Source organism: Echinops telfairi, unplaced genomic scaffold (assembly GCF_000313985.2).
Source record: "Echinops telfairi isolate 266 unplaced genomic scaffold, ASM31398v2 ScPeMD7_7469;HRSCAF=8507_0, whole genome shotgun sequence".
NCBI lineage: Eukaryota > Metazoa > Chordata > Mammalia > Afrosoricida > Tenrecidae > Echinops > Echinops telfairi.
In genome coordinates, this window is record NW_022111372.1 from 39,715,891 (window position 1) to 39,732,940 (window position 17,050).

Consider the following 17,050-nt stretch of genomic DNA (forward strand, 5'->3'; position numbering starts at 1 on the left):
CCACCTCCCCCTCTCCCATGTCCCCCTGGGCCTGTCGGTCCGTTATTTTCTCCTCCAGATTGTTCGTCCAGCCTATCTTATTTAGACAGACCTGCGGAGATAATAACATGCCAGGCTTGCCTTGTTTTTGATGACCTTGACAGTTGAGGAGTACTGGTCAGGCATCATGCAGAATGTCCTTCAACAGGAATTTATTTTTTTTAAATCATTTTATTTGGGGATCGTACAACTCTTATCACAGTCCGTACATTCATCCATTGTGTCAAGCACATTTGTACATTTGTTGCCCGCATCACTCTCAAAACATTTGCTTTCTACTTGAGCCCTTGGTATCAGCTCCTCATTAGATGTTCATGACTTGATTGGGGTTATGGGTTTAGGGAGTAAAAGTTAAGCAATTGATTTGTGACATTTCTTCTTTCCTACTATGCAAAAGTAACAAACTTATACCCTGGAGTCAATTCTGACTCATAGCTACACTGTTACTGTAGAAGCCCTGGTATTGTAGTGGGCTACACATTGGACTGCTAACTGCAAGGTAAGCTGTATGAAACACCGGCTGCTCCAAAGAACAATATGAAGTTTTTCTAGCCACATGAAGACTTACAGTCTACCCTGACCTATGGGGTTACTAATAGGCTTACTCTACTTGAATATAGGCTGTGCTTTTTCTTTTGGTATTGCTTTTGTTGCATCCTGCATATCTTGAGATGTATTTTATTTTTATTCAGGCTAAAATACTTTTTAATTCAAAAAAGTAATTGTTTTCTTTGATTGATGGCATTTTTTAGAGCTGTGCAATTTTTCAAGTATTTACAGGATTTTCCAAATAATTTTCAGTAATTGATTTCTAATTTGAATTGATAGTGTTCAGGGAGCATACTTTTTAATTTAATTAAATTTAAGTTTATTGAAACTTATTTTATGGCTCAGAATATGATCCATCTTAGAAAATGTTACATTATCACCTTAAAAAAATGTGTATTCTGCTACTGTTGTATGAATTGTTTTGGGCTCCTATATCCTTTGCTGATAACTGTCTTGTTGTTTCATCAATTACTGAGCAAGCAGTGCTCAAACCAGCTATAATTGTGAATTTGTTTATTTATTTTAGTTCTGTTAGCTTTTATGTCATATATTTTGAAGATTTTTGGTGTGGTACATAAATAAACATATAGGATTATTATGCTCTCTTAATGTCTGATCCCTTTATTATTCAGTCATGCCCTGATTGACTTTTCATAATATCCTTTACTCTAAAAACCGTTTTTTCAGATGTTAATGTTGACCATTCCAAGCCTCATTTTGATCAAAGGCATGCTTCATTTTTCCCCATTGAAAGAAACTATTTGTACATTTATACGTAAAGTGAGTTTCTTGAAAATGACATTATTGGGTCCTGCTTTTAAAATCTAGCCTTGAAAATCTTTGCTTTGTAATTAGGAATTTTAGCCCATTTATATTTAATGTGATTACTGGTGTTGGTTTCACATATGTAAGGACGGTGCAGGACTGGGCAGTGTTACATTTTGTGATACAGAGGGTCATTATGAGTTGGAGCCTACACGTTAGCACCTAACAATAGCAGCAACAATAACAATTTACGTGGTTGTGTTAAATTATTGCTTTTCTGTTTTTCCTTTGTTAGTATCTCCCTTTTGCCTCTTTCCCACCTTACTTTGTTTTAAGTAATACTGTGTTTTTAATGAAAGTTTGCATAGTAAATTAGGTTCCATTTTTGACAATTTAAAAATTGTTTAGTGACCAAATTTACAGTTTTCACAGTGTGTCAATGTTCTCTTTAATTATATCCCGGTGGTTCTATTTTTAGTCTGCTAGTTTCCTCACCCCTATTGTCTTATCTTTAATTTTGAGTAAATGAGGACTTTTTGTCTTATGTATTTTTAGTAGAATATCTATACTTGTGGGTAATACCCTTTATTTATTTTGCCACACTATTATTTTGCTAAAAGGTGATCTCAGAGATAGTTTCAGTTCAAGGTTTAAGGAGTATCTCAGCACAGTATTCTCAGGGAATCCATTGATCTCAACTGGTTCAGGGTATTTGGTCTTTTTTAAGAATTTGAATTTTGTTTTACATTTTCCTCTCATTCTACCTGGTATGATCTATTGTAACTCTGGTGAAAACAGTCGATAGTGGTCGGTGGGTTTCAGGGTAGATGAGCCTGTGGTTCCTGTCACCTAATAGCCTGTAGATGTTTCTTTTCTGAAAATTGGATTTCCTTTTTGCTCTTTTGTTCCTTATGAGTCGAGGACTTTCTCATGAATAGTTGCATCTTACATGGCTGCTCACAAGCTTTTAAAATCCCAGAGCTACTCTACTAGGATGCAGAATATGAACTTGTGAAGCATATTATGTTTTTTTAAAATCTTTTTATTATGGGCTCATACAACTTTTATCACAATCCATATATACATCAATTGTGTAAAGCACATTTATACATTCATTGCCCTCATCATTCTCAAAACATTTGCTCTCTACTTAAGCCCCTGTCATCAGCTCCTTATTTTCCCCCTCCCTCCCTGCTCCCCCTTCCTTCATGAACCCTAGATATTTTGTAAATTATTATTTTGTCATATGTTACACTGCCTGACATCTCCCTTCACCCATTTTTGTGTTGTTCATCCCCCAGGGAGGAGGTTATATATAGATCCTTGTAATTGGTTTCCCCTTTCGAACCCACCCTGCCTCCACCCTCCCAGTATCGGCACTCTCACAACTGGTCCTGAAGGGATCATCTGCTCTGGATTCCCTGTGTTTCCAGTTCCTATCCGTACCAGTGAACATCCTCTGGTCTAGCCGGATTTGTAAGGTAGAATTGGGCTCATGATAGTGGGGGAGCGGGGGAGGGAGGAAGCATTTAGGAACTAGAGAAAAGTTGTGTGTTTCATTGTTGCTACACTGCACCCTGATTGGTTCGTCTGTTCCCCGCGACCCTTCCGTAAGGGGATGTCCAATTGCCTACAGGTGGGCTTTGGGTCTCCACTCCGCACTCCCCTTCATTCACAATGATATGATTTTTTGTTCTGATGATGCCTGATACCTGATCCCTTCGACACAGACACCTTGTGATTGCACAGGATGGTGTGCTTCTTCCATGTGGGCTTTGCTGCTTCTGAGCTAGATGGCTGCTTGTTTACCTTCAAGCCTTTAAGATCCCGGATGCTATATCTTTTGATAGCTGGGCACCATCAACTTTCTTCACCACATTTGCTTATGCACCTGCTTTGTCCTCAGCGATTGTGTGGGGAAGGTGAGCATCATGGAATGCCAGTTTAAAGGAAGGTGAGCATCATGGAATCCCAGTTTAATAGAACAAAGTATTCTTGTAGTGAGGGAGTGCTTGAGTGGAGGCCCAATGTCCCTCTGCTACCTTAATACTAAACCTATACATATATGCACATGGATCTATTTCTACATCCTCATATATAAATATATTTACATATGTACATACCTTTATTTAGACCTCTATAAATGTCCTTTGCCTCCTAGCTGTTTCCTCTATTTCCTTTGACTTTCTTCTTGTCCCACTATCATGCTCAGTCTTCATTTGGGTTTCAGTAATTCCTCTTGGTTACATTACCCTTGATCACGCCCTACCAGGCCTCCTACACTCTCCTCACCACCAATTTGGGTCACTTGTTGTTCTCATACATTACCCTTGATCACGCCCTACCAGGCCTCCTACACTCTCCTCACCACCAATTTGGGTCACTTGTTGTTCTCTTGTCCCTGGGTTTATTATCACCATTTCTTTTCCCGCACCTCCCCCTCTCCCATGTCCCCCTGGACCTGTCGGTCCGTTGTTTTCTCCTCCAGATTGTTCATCCAGCATATCTTATTTAGACAGACCTGTGGAGATAATACCATGCACAAAAACAAGACAGAGCAAAACAAAGCAACAAAACAAAACAACAACAAAAAGCCAATGACAAAACAAACAACAACCAAAAAAAGAAAATAAAAGAAAGGAAAAGCCTGTAGTTTGTTGGCCTTTAAGAGTATTTTCCAGTCAAGTCTGATGGGCTACCAAGCCCTGGTCCCAAAGTCTATTTTTGGTATCCCTGGGGACTTCCTTGCTCTGCTCCCTTGCTGTTCTGTTGCACGTCCTTAGTGTTTTGCCTTGGTGTGGTGGGATAAGATCGGGTGCAATTCCCACACTGTCTCCAGTGTTGTCCCCTGTAGGACTATGTGTCAGTGACGGATGTCGTGTCTCATAGTGGGGCCGGCCATGTGGTCTTCTCTGTGAATTGGCTGCTCTGAGCTGGAATCTCGTCATCAAGGCTTGGTGGGCCAGGATGTGTTCCACTCTCTCTTCCTACCCCTTCATTTGCTCCCTGTGCTCTCATCAGACATGTCCCTCTCCTGGAGCTGCAGCTTCAGTGCTGTCCTCTGAAATACATTCTTCTGGGGGAGGGGCAGGTGTCCATGTAGTTGGGATTGGGGCCGGCCCCTCAGACCTCTCCACTGGTTCCCTACTCCATGCCTGCATGTTGCATGGAGATATAAACAATACCCTCCCCTTGGGTGGGTTAGTGCCCTGTGCTCCCGCTACCCATTTCTTTTTTATTTTTTTTCCTTTCTCCCACCTCCTTTTTAGTTGGATACCATATGTATCTCTGGATTTGGTCTGGCCCCTGCCATACTACCTGGTCCTCATCCCAGGAATGTTTCCATGTAGTAGCTTTTTCCCTGTGCTCCTTTTTCTTTTCTTTTTTTTTTAAAGCTTACCTCAGCAGACTTATGTTGTACGTGTCTTTTTGGAAGCATCTTATGTTAATTGACTGACTTGTCCATGAGACTATGACCCTAAGCTTTTACCTAGAATATCAAGCTCCCAACGTGTTTTGGTTATGTCTGAAAGAAGTATCTGTAATTGTATCTTCTATGAGATATATGCATGCATATGTATATCTGTACTTATGTGTACACATAAATACTTCCATCTGTGTACACACACACACCTGTACCTATCTGTGTACTTATATGCTTGGATAGATACATATATGACCATACCTTCATTATTTCTTTCTCATGGTTGGTGCTGTCGACAAATAAGATTTGTCATATTCTTCAGTGCAAGCATTCTTTTCTCTGAGTGCTCCTCAGTGACATAATTTACTTTGATCAAGCAGTGCTCACTGACCCATATTAGGTGCTACTTTTCCCATCATCCAAAATAACAAATATTTGTTATCAATTCCACAGATCTTATCTGTCAGTTTGTTGTAGTGTAGTGGCTTATGTATTGCTATGATGCTGGAGGCTATGCTACTGGTATTTCAAATACCAACGGTATCACCCACAGGGAACATATTTCAGGAGTGCTTCCAGACTAAGACAAACTAGTAATGAGGGGTTAGCTACATAAGACCTTATGACTAGCAGGGGGACATTGTCTGATATAGAGCTAAAAGCCTCTCAGGTTGGAAGTGACTCAAAATATGACTAGGGAAGAGTTGACCTTAATGACATGGATGGAGTAAAAAAATTGTTTTGGGGGGATGGAGCTTGGCTCAAAATGAGAAGAAACAACTGCAAGCATCTATGACCAATCAGATGTGGGATGTATGAAGTAAGGAAGTAGGAATATTAAAAGTCTTAAAAACAAAATGAAACCCATAAAGATTGATAATCCTAGGTATTAGTGAGCTGATATGGACTGGTATTGGCCAGTTTGATTCAGACAATCATATAGTTTACTATGCCTGGAATGACGAACTTAAGAGGAATGGTGGGGCACCACATTCATCCTCCATTAAGAAAAACAAAAACCATTTTATGAGCTACCAATGTATCATGCCATTGGTGATAGGGTAATATCCATATGCTTACAAGGAAGATACGTTAATATAACTATTATTTAACCGCCAAAACCAATGATGGATGAATTAAAAATTTTTACCAGCTTCCTGAGTCTGAAATTGATATCAAGATGCATCAAGATTCCATTGCAAAAGTTTTCTGTATTGTTTTGTTTTTTGTGTGTTCATTGGAAAGTGTATCTCAGAGGTGTTTTGTCAATGGAGGTCACCTTCTTGAAGCTGTGTTGTGTGCTTTTCCATTTTTTAGTATATGAAACCCAGGATTGATGAAACTATAGGGACATCAAGTAGAATAAGGGGTTCGGGAAGAGTTGACTAGGGAAGAGTTGGGTATGGGTATGGGTTACAGTGGTGGGATAAAAGGGAGGCAATATCAAGGAGTCCATGTAGAAAAAGAATGCTTGAAAACTAATTATGGTAGCAGTTGTACAATTTTACTTGATGTGATTGAAATATGGAATATGTTAAATGTATTAAATACCAACTAATTAAAAAAAGACTTTAATGAAGTTTTCCTTGGAATGCAAAAGTTGGAAACTTAGAGGAATAACTGGTAGTTGGAAAATCTGGTTTGTTGATAGAAATAATGCTGGAGATAGCATGATAGAATTTTACTATACCAGTGACTTCTTCATCACAAATACCTTTTTCTCAGCAACGTAAATAGCAACTATATACATAGACCTTGTCAGATAGAATACACAGAAATCAAATTGTATGTTTTGTGGAAAGAGAGGAGGAAAAGTTTAACACCAGCAGCTAAAATCAGGCCAGGGGCTGACTGTGAAACAGACCATCAATTGCTCATATACAAATCTGGTTGAAGTTGAAGAATATGAAAACAAGTCCCTGAGAGTCAAAATACAACCTAGAATATATCCCACTTAAATTAATAGACTATCTGAAGAACAGATTTAATGTATTGAATACTAATGACTGACGACCAGATTAGTTGTGGGATGACATCAAGAACATCATGCATAAAGAAAGTAAAAATCACCCTGTCTGACACCCCCCGCCCCCCCGGGAAGAAACACAAAGGGAGTGTAAAAGAGCAGCAAAGGGAGCAAAGCAATGAAGTCCCCAAGGAATCTGAAAATAGACTTCAGACTCAGACGGCAGGGTTGGCACCTTATCAGACTCAGTTGGGAAACATACATAAGGGTCAGCAGACAGACCTGGAACTATTTATAGGCCTCCTACCCCCCTCCCCTTTTTCATGCCTATATAAGATTGGCAAGATAAACAATCCCAAGGATAAAACAATGGGACCAATTAAGGGGGACTGGACTGAGGGGGAGGGGGAGACAGGGAAGGGGAAGCCAACAAATCCAGGGACAAGGGAACAACAAAAGATCTAAAATTGATGATGAAGAGGGTGCAGATCAAGTTCAATGTAGCCAAGAGAAATTACTGAGAGCTGAATGGAGGTTGAACATGATAGTTGGACAAGGAGGAAATAGAAGAAAGAAGTGGGAGGTAAAGGAAATGTATAGAGGTATAAATACAGTCATGTACATATGTAAGTATATTTATTTATAACGATAGAGATATAGGTCTATGTACATATATTTCAGTGTTAAGTATCAAGGTATCAGATGGACATTGGGCCTCTACTCAAATCCTCCCTCAACACAAGAACACTTTGTTCTAATAACCTAGCATTCTGTGATGCTCACTTTCCAGACATGATCACTGAAGACAAAATGGGTGCATAAGCAAATGTGGTGAAGAAAGCTGATGGTGCCTAGCTATCAAAAGATATCATGTCTGGGTCTTAAAGACTTGAAGTTAAACAAGCAGCCATCTAGCTCAGAGGCAACAAAACCCACATGGAAGAATCACACCAGCCTGTGTGATCACAATGTCAACAGGATCAGGTAGATTTCAGGCATCAGAAGACCTAAAACAAACAATTATATCAATACAAATTAGGGGGGTCAGAGTGGAGACCCAAAGCCCATGTGTAGACAATTGGACATCCTCTCACAGAAGGGTACAAAGGAAGGAACGAACCAGTCAAGGTGCAGTATAGCACTGATGAAACATGTTTCGCCCCCCACCCCCCACCCCCCACCCCCCCAGAGCTTTTACCTCCCCCCACTAGCATGACCCCTACCTTACAAATTTGGTTAGACTGGAGATTGTACACTGGTATAGATAAGAAGAGTTTTCGACACATGAAATCCAGGACAGATAAACCCCTCAGGAACAATAATGGGAGTAGTGATACCATGAGGGTAGGGAGACTGTGTGGGGAGATGGGGGAACTGATCGAAATATAATCCCTCCTCACTGAGGGAGACAAACAACAGAAATGTGGGTGAAGGGAGACAGCGGATGGTGTAAGATATGAAAATAATAATTTATAATTTATCAAGGTCACAAGGGTGAACAAGTGGCAATTGGAAGGGAAAATAAAGAGAAGCTGATACCAAGGGCTCAAAGTAGGAAAAAAATGTTCTGAAAATGATGATGGCAACATATGTACAAATGTGCTTGATACAGTTGATGTATGGATTGTTATAAGAGCTGTAAGAGCCCCCAATAAAATGATTTATATAAAAAAATAAAGCAAAAGTCATTAAAAGGATAGACAATAATGAAAAGACCAAATGTATGTGAAAAGAAACTATGAAACTTGCTCTTGAGCATTGAATAGCTAACAGGAGTGGAAGAAATGATGAAGTAAAAGAGTTGAACGGAAGATTTCAAAGGGCAGCTCAAGAAGACAGTATTTTAATGAAATAAACTAAAACCTGGAGTTAGAAAACCCAAGTGGAAGAAGATGCTCAGCATCAAGTTGAAAGAGCTGAATAAAAAATTCAAACCTTGTGTTGCAATATTGAAGGCACTGTCAGGTAAGTGTTGGACTGCTAACTGTAGCAGTTTAACCCACCTGGTACTTCATGCGAAAACATTGAGGCTTTCCGTTCCTTTAAAGATTTACAGCCTCAGGAACTGTAATAGTGTTATTATGGGTCAGAATAGACATAGTGGCAGTGGGGATGGGCAAAATATTCAATGACTCAGTAAGCATAAAAAAAATGGAAGTAATACACAGTTACCATAACAAAAATTATTTTTTGATATTCATCCATTTCAAGAAATAGCATATAATCAAGAAGCGATAGTATTTAGGAATAAGTCCAAGTTGCACTGAAGACATTGGGGATAAACAAAACTCCAAAAATTGATGGGATACCAAATGAAATATTCCAACAAATTGATGTAACTTTGAAGCACTTGCTTGTCTATGCTGAGAAATCTGAAAGACAGCCACCCGCTCAGCTGACTGGAAGATAGCTATATATGTGCCCATTCCAAAGAATGGTGAGGTAACAGAATGTGTTAATTATTGAATATCATATGCAAGTAAAATTTTTTGAAGATAGTTGAAGCATGGTACATCCACAAAGAGCTGAAGGAAGTTCATGCTGAATTCAGGAAAAGATGTGGAACCAGGAATATATTTGCTGATGTCAGATGACTCTTGACTGAAAGCAGAGACTACTAGAAAGATGTTATTTGTGTTTCATTGACTCTATAAAAGTATTTGACTATGTGGATCATAACAAACTATGGATAATATTGGGAAGAATAGGAATTCTGGAACATTTATTTTCACTTATGTTGAACCTGTGGCTATATCAAGAGGCAGCCATTTGAACAGAACAAGAGGATACTAAATATTTTTAAAACAAGGAGTTTGTGTGTTAGGTTATGTTCTTTCACCATACTCTTTCTGTATGCTGAGCAGATAATCTGAGAAGTTGGTCTGTATGAAGGAGAATGTGGCATCAGGATTGGAGGAATTCTTATAACAATTTGTGATATGCTGACACAGCCTTGCTGGCTGAAGCATAGAGAACTTGAAGCACTTACTGATGAAGATCAAAGACTAAGACCTTCAGTATGGATTATAACTCAATGTAAAGAAAGCTGTTCCTCACAACTGAACTGATAACATCATGATAAAGAGGAAAATGATTGAAGTTGTAAAGGATTTCATTTTACTTGGATTCCCAATCAACATCCACAGAAGAAACACTGAAGAAATCAAATGTCATATTGTCCTTGTTGTTGATAGGTAACACCAGCTCAGCTCCAACCCATAGCAACCTTATGCACAACAGAGAGAAACATTGCCTGGTCTGTCATCACAGTTGTTCCTATGCCTGAGCCCATTGATGCAGCCATGATGTCCTCCTATCTCCTTGAAGTCTTCCTCTTTTTTGCCACCCTTCCACTTTACTAAACATGATGTCCTTCGCCAGGGACTGGTCTCTATTAACAATATGTCCAAAGTATGTAAGACAAAGTATTGCCATCCTTGCTTTTAAGGAGAACTTTGGCCTTACTTCTTCCAATACATATAGGTTTGTTCTTTAAGCAGTCCATGGTATTCTTCTCTGGCACCACAATTCAAACGCATTGATTCTTCTACAGTCTCCCTTATTCAATGTCCAACTTTCACATGCATATGATGCAGTAAAGAATACCATGGCCTGGGTCAGGTGTACCTTAGTCGTCAAAGTAACTTGCTCTTCAATACCCTAAAGAGGTCTTATGCAGCAGATTTACCTAATGCAATAGGTCTTTGAATCTTTTGACTGCTGCTTGCATGAGCATTGATTGTGGATCTAAGTAAGACAAAATCCTTGACAACTTCAACCTTTCTTCCCCCATTTATTTTGATGTTACCTAATGGTCTGGTTGTGAGGAGTCTGATCTTTACATTGAGCTATAATGCATACTGAAGGCTGCAATCTTTGTTCTTCATCAGCAAGGGGTTCAATTCATATGACAATAAAAATGTCATATTGCATGATGTTTTTCAGTCACTTTAAATGCATGTGAAAGTTGGGCAGTGAATAAAGGAGGCCACAGAAGAATTGATGCATTTGAATTCCGAGATTTATAAAGAATATTGATGTTAGAAGAATAAACAAATCTATCCATCATATCTATGTTTGTCCTTCTATACATGTACTTCTTGCTGTTTATAAGATTTACTCTTAGGTAATTGGATAATGATGTACTTTGGTTTAATTTTCTTCACGTTTTATTTTTGCCTGGGGATGGTTGACCTTGAATCTGTGGATTCATAATTTTCATCCATTTCTCTTTATCACTCCCCACAATTTCATAGGGACTGAAGAATTAACACAGCCCTGAAACTTCAATCAGGCTTAAGACTAAGGGTTAGGGTTTAGAGCAGTCTACTGCTCTAAGTTTTCGTCAGTATTTTATACTTTTAAAAAACAATTTTATACTTCTTATGAATATTTTTTCCCTCTGGGAAATTGCCTTTGACGTTTCAAATAACTGGCTTTTGAGTACCGTATATACTGGAGTATAAGCCGAGTTTTCCCAGCACACTTTTTATGCTGGAAAAGCCCCCTAGTTTATTTGGTGGTAAAATTAGGTGCCTCGACTTATACTTCATATTTACAATATAGTCTTTTAATAACTTGGTTTGGTAAAATTTGATAAATAAGATGATTATCATGGCTTCTGTTTTTTAGCGTTTTTAAACCTATGATTTCTGATTGTAAAAAAATTTTTAAACTTATTTACAGGAGTTCTACAAAGGGAGACGATCTTCATGCGGTTCCCTGTGAGTATTATTTCTTATAATCCTATTATAAAGTTATGTTTTTAAATTGAGGGATGATTTTTTTCTAACATCAGTTGAGTTTTAATGCTTTGCTTGACTATACTGATGTGTCTTGCTGGGTGGTGTGGCCTGGCTTTATGTCACTCTGAGTAACTTGTTGACTAGGGTACAGTGAAGGTGTCATGTTGAGCATGTCTTCTAGTTTGGCCTCGGTGGAACCTAGACTTATAAGTGGCAGATTGACTCCTTTTCTGTTAACTTTACTTCTCAGTAATCGATGTGACCAAGAGTCCAGCAGTGGCTCTGAGGGTTTTGAGAGATGCCTGCTTTTGCGCCATTGTCCAGTGGTGCTTGCACATTGTGCGTGGCGCATTGTGGTGTGGCCTGTGCCTCCAGCACTGCAGTGGGCTGAGGCCATCCATGGTAAGGACAAGTGCAGTCATGCCCATGATAGCCCACATCTGTCTGAAACACTGTTGGAGCCATGGAACTGGGTTTGCAAAACCAACTTGACATGATTCGAGATGTCATTTTCTAAAGCTTATGAATATTGTTTTTAACAGGAACTTGTTTTTAAACAGTCTCATGCCGGAGACCAGCTCCGGCGTGTTCCTCACAGAAAGCTGAAGTTGGGTGAGTGGTCTTGAGAAAAAGGAGAATATAGAAAAGTAGGGTTCAGGAGGACCAAAGAAACATTCAGAAGCGTGAATATATGCAATGGCACTTTATTAAAAGCTGTGTTTTCTTTTATACCCCATTTCTTTGCTCCTTCTGGGAAAACAACCAAGTCCAGACAAAAACATTTGCACTTTGCAGCCACGTCCTTGCAAGTCAAGATTAAGCAAAATAGTTTGCTCCAAAACATCTTAGCAGATCCAAGAAGCAAAGTCATTTTTCTAAATCCAAAAGTTCATACAGCTCCCATAAGAACTTTTAACTAAGGGTGAAGTCCCACGCTTTATACCCATTAGGCCGGTTCGGATAGGGTTGTCACCCGCTCCATTCCCTAAGACCATGGGGAAGAAATGGGAAATCACCCTACAGTCTCATATGAGATAGTAATGTCATAATAGCAGCTCATGCTCATGAAGTTTGACTTGTGCGAGCCCTTCTGTTTTGAGTACTTAACATGGTCACTTGTTTGGCCCTCACAACACTCTTGTGAGGTAGATCTGACTTCCTAAAGTCACATCACTTTTAAGTGAAGAGACCAGGACTTGGGCCCAAGCCTTCTGAGCTCCTGAGTCCCACATCTGTCTTCATAACTAATAGGGGGAGAAGGGAGATGCTTGCTTTGTATGGCGTGGATTCTAGGAACTCCTAGTACCTGGCTTTCCTAGTGTGCTCAGTGGAACTCCTTTGTGGTCACTATGGAGTCCTGAGGCTAGCTGATGTCCAGATGGTAGACGAGGAGTCAGGGAGCAGGTGCACATAGATACGTAGGTCTGTGGATAACCTGAATCTTGATAACATTTGAAGAGGAATGCTTATTAATAGGTTGCTTGAATCCAGATCTTATGTGCAGTTTCATTCATTCTGTGCCTAGTGCTGAGAGCCTGTAAGGGCTAGGCCCTTTTCCAGGCACTGCAGGCACAGCAGAGAACAGATTGGAGTCTGTTTTTTGCCTGCCTGCATTTGTGTGTGGGTGGTGTGGGGCATGCACACGCATGTGTCATGCATGCATGTGCATGTAATGTAATAAAAGCACACATCATTAAAGTCAGATAGTGATAATTTCTATGGAATAAGGAAGCATGAAGTCTAGAGTAAAGAAGAGCAAAAGGCTTAGGATTCTGGGTACAGTTTTAATAGGGTGCTCAGCGTTGACATCCCTGAAAAGAGGTGTTGAAGAGCAGAGCAGGTCCTGGAAGGCAGCAGTAGTGTGCATTGTGGGTGTTGGATGAAAGAGTGGACAGCTGAAGACAGATACTTGGAGCAGATGTGCCCAGTGTATTCAGGGAGCATTGAGGCTGCCAGTGTAATTGGAGCAGGGTAAGAGAGAGGCCAGAGGGGTAGGATGGGAGATGGATGGAAGTGTGGAAGACTATGGGCACTGCACGGCACCATGCTCTGTGCAAATGGGAGGCCAGCAGGCTCTGACAATTTGGAAGGTGCCCATGGGGGTAAGTGTGAGCATGAGGGGGCCCTTTGTCTTCTTTCCCTCTTGATTGGTCTTTTCCAACCGAAGCTATTGTACAGCTACTTTTTGGAGGCCATCCAAATCCCTGTTTGGCTTGAGACCAACTGTAATTATGCAGACCTCAGTCTAATTTTCACAGAAATCTTGAGGGAAGGATCCTTAGACCTCAGACATACACACAGTCCTTAATGTGTCATAGCTTTTCTTCCCCAATGAGAGTATTTCACAAATCTCCTTTGAAACTGGAGTTCAGATCTGCCCTGTAACTGGAAATCAGACCAGGAAGGCCCTGACCAGGTTTTCTCAACTGGAGACAACTGGGCAGCCAGGTCACAGGCAGAACCAACCCAGCTGGGAGAAATCCACATTGGAGAGCCATTCTGGAGGGCTGAAGCTTCTGGAAATTCCCAGAGGCAAGACTGTAGTTAAATAAAGGCAGGGCTTTTAATAAGGCGCCTGTGGCCTTGCCTGCTGTGGGGAGGGAGCTGTTAAGAGCACTGAGCTGGGGGAAACGGAAATAGTTTTGCTTTGAGTAGTCGACTTCCAGTCCTGCAGTGTCTTGGGGGTGTGACGAGCCAGAACAAACTCATCTGCAGTGATGTTCCCCCAGGGAGTGAGGTTTTGGAGGACTTGGAGTTCTACTCCCAGGTCTCCTAGCACTTTTCTCACTTAATAAGAGTGAGAAGAGTTGCCATCTTCCAGAGTGAGCCTTGACAGGCTTCTTTTGGTTCCTAGGAGACAGTGCTCTCAGAAATGCTTGGACTCCAGTGGCCCGCTGCATCTGACAGATGAAAATTGGCACCTCACACAGCTGGTTGGGGCAAAGCCTCCATACTGGTCCCAGCTCAGGGCTGGTTTTCTTTGACTACATTAAAATCAAGAGATTAAGAAGGCATAATTAGGAAAGCTTTGTTGAATATTTTTATTCTCTTTGAGATCTGCAGGGCTACCTTGTAATTGGGCCTTCCTGCTCCTGTGAGGAAGTAGTTGACCTGCTCAGCCTACAGAGCAAATTCCTCCGTTTTGTCCCCTTCTCCTAGGCCTCTTTTCCTTTTTGTCAGCATCCAAGATGATATAATAGCTCCGATCTTAAAAACAAAACCAAACCGAACCAAAACAAAACCTCCTTTGTTTTCTAGCTAAAATGGCAAATTGAATGCACAGTGATCTGCGTTTCTCTTAAAAGACCACTAAAATGATGTAAGATAATTTTAAAAGGCAAAACCCCCGAGTTTTGGAGATGATGGAGGCTTGGAAGTTGGGAAGATGCACAGAAATGCCCCTCAAAGTCTCTGAAATGGCAATACCAGATACCTGGTAAAATGGTGGGAGGTTCACAAAGATGGGACTGAAGTAAGAATTTGATTGATAAAGCAGGCTCCTAGCCTGATATCCTTTTCCACCCTGTTGGAGACCCCATATTCCTCTCAGGGTACATGAGCCTACAGGTATCAGGTTCAGCAGAGGGAGGAATCTTAAGTTAACCAAGGATAGTAGTGCTAATGTTTATTTCTGGAGCAGTATGTTCTGATTTCCCTAATGCTAAAAAATGCTGGAAACGTGGGGGGTCTGCATAGGAAGAGGGAAGGATCTGGGGTGTTGTAGTGAGTCAGGCAGACAACAACCCCAGAAGGAGCAGCCATTGTGGGTTGGAGAGGACTGTGGTGACTCCAGGAGGAATGTTTCTCAGCAGAAGAGATCCCAGGGTGTTTCCTGCTGTGTCTGAAGGGATTGAAGTTGGACTGATTTGTGGCTGAGAGTTTGGAGATAAGTTAATGTACCAAATCAACCAAACTCTGCCATTGACTCATCCTGACTTTATAGGATAGAACTGGCCCTTGTGGGTTTCCATGACTAACTTTTCAGGGGAGTAGAAAGCCTCGCCTTTCTCCCAGAGAGCAGCTGGTGGTTTTGAACTGCTGAGCTTTTGGTTAGCAGTTTAGCTCGTAGCCACTTCCCCACCAGGGCTCCATGTTAACAATAAGTACATGAAAAAACTAAGAAGCACTGGTTGCACAATGGTAAAGCACTTGGCTGCCAACCAAAAGCTTGGCAGTTTCAATCAATTCAGCAGCTTGCAACTACCCAGAAGTTTCTCAGGAGAAAGGCCCAATGAAATCCTGTAGGCAGTTCTCTGACATGTGGGGTCACTGTGAGTTGAAATTTAGTTCAATAGCACCTAACAATAGCAACACCCAGAAAGTAAGCCAGCAAACTAGGCCCCCTTTCACTACAAGAAACATGAAAATGTTTCAGGATGGGAAATAGAGTTTAAAGTATAAATAACAGTTACATAGTCATCATAAGGTAAACAATAATCATTGATCTGACAGCTCTATAACTACTCAGAGATGATGGGGAGGATAAGAATGGTGTGTGAGTGGTTTAAAAGAGTACATTCTCATCCCTTATAGTAGGAATTAATCAGGGAACAGCAATATAAACCTGGTAACAATAAGCATGAAGATAAGTGCAAAAAGAATAGTTGAGAAGGGCCAGAAGGGGGTGGGGGGGTGGGGGGTGGGTGGGAAGGAGCAAGGGTCACTGTTTTTCATGAAATGCCTGGTAGAATTATTTGAATTTTGCAAAAGTTTATAATTTTGTTAAAAATAAATGTTAAAAGTTTATATAAAATTATTGTTTTTACAAAAGTAAGTTAATATGATAGGGCACCCTGACTGTTCTCACTCTTCAGCCCCTCTCTGTGCAGAGCTCTGGGACAGCCCCAGCTCCCATTCCATAGTCTCAGCACTCGCCGGGATCCCAGTAGAAAAGGTTCATCCTAAGTGAACCTGAACTCTTGTCCCTGGAGACCCTTTTTAGCAGTCTTTCTTTGGCTTTCATGACAGCACTGCTCCCTGGCTTCCCTGTGTTCAGTGGATGCACACCCCCATATGCTCTACTGTTCTCAACTGTTTTTTCCAGTGCTCAGAGAAGACCCTGCTGATGATCACTGCTCAAGGTTACAGAGTGAATAAGTCACACCTAAAGCACAATTTTGATGTATTTCATCCTAGATTTTATGCCCTAGTTTCAAATAGAAAATAATATGAGGGTAAGTAAAAATAATTGTTGTGAAATCATTTATTAAGCAAAAATATCAAAATGTGAAGCTATTTCTCAAAACATCTGACATCTAGGCCTCTACATTTCTAGTGGCAGTTTTGCCTTCTCTCTAACCCTGCCCTGAAGAATTCTGCGCTCTTTGATTTACACAATGTCAAACCAGTACTTTTGACACTCTTGGGGGACTCAAATTATGTTCCTTTGAAATATTCTTTTAGTTTTGGGAACAAAAAGAAGTGTGAAAAAAAAAGTGTGGAGGGTCAAGGTCAGGGTTGTAGAGTTGATGGGAGTCAGTTTTTTCTTTTTTAAAATATTTTATTAGGGGCTCATACAACTGTTATCGCAATCCATACACACATCAATTGTGTAAAGCGCAT

At 40.5% G+C, this 17,050-nt stretch overlaps 1 protein-coding gene across 1 annotated transcript in view; it reads left to right on the top strand.

Annotated features, from left to right (window-relative positions):
- Nucleotides 1-17,050, top strand: part of PCBP3 (poly(rC) binding protein 3) — a 402,541-nt gene that overhangs the window by 81,549 nt on the left and 303,942 nt on the right. The window contains exon 2 of the mRNA XM_045284778.1: nt 11,430-11,467. The gene's annotated coding sequence lies outside the window, so the exon portion shown is untranslated. The remainder of the gene's footprint in view (nt 1-11,429; nt 11,468-17,050) is intronic.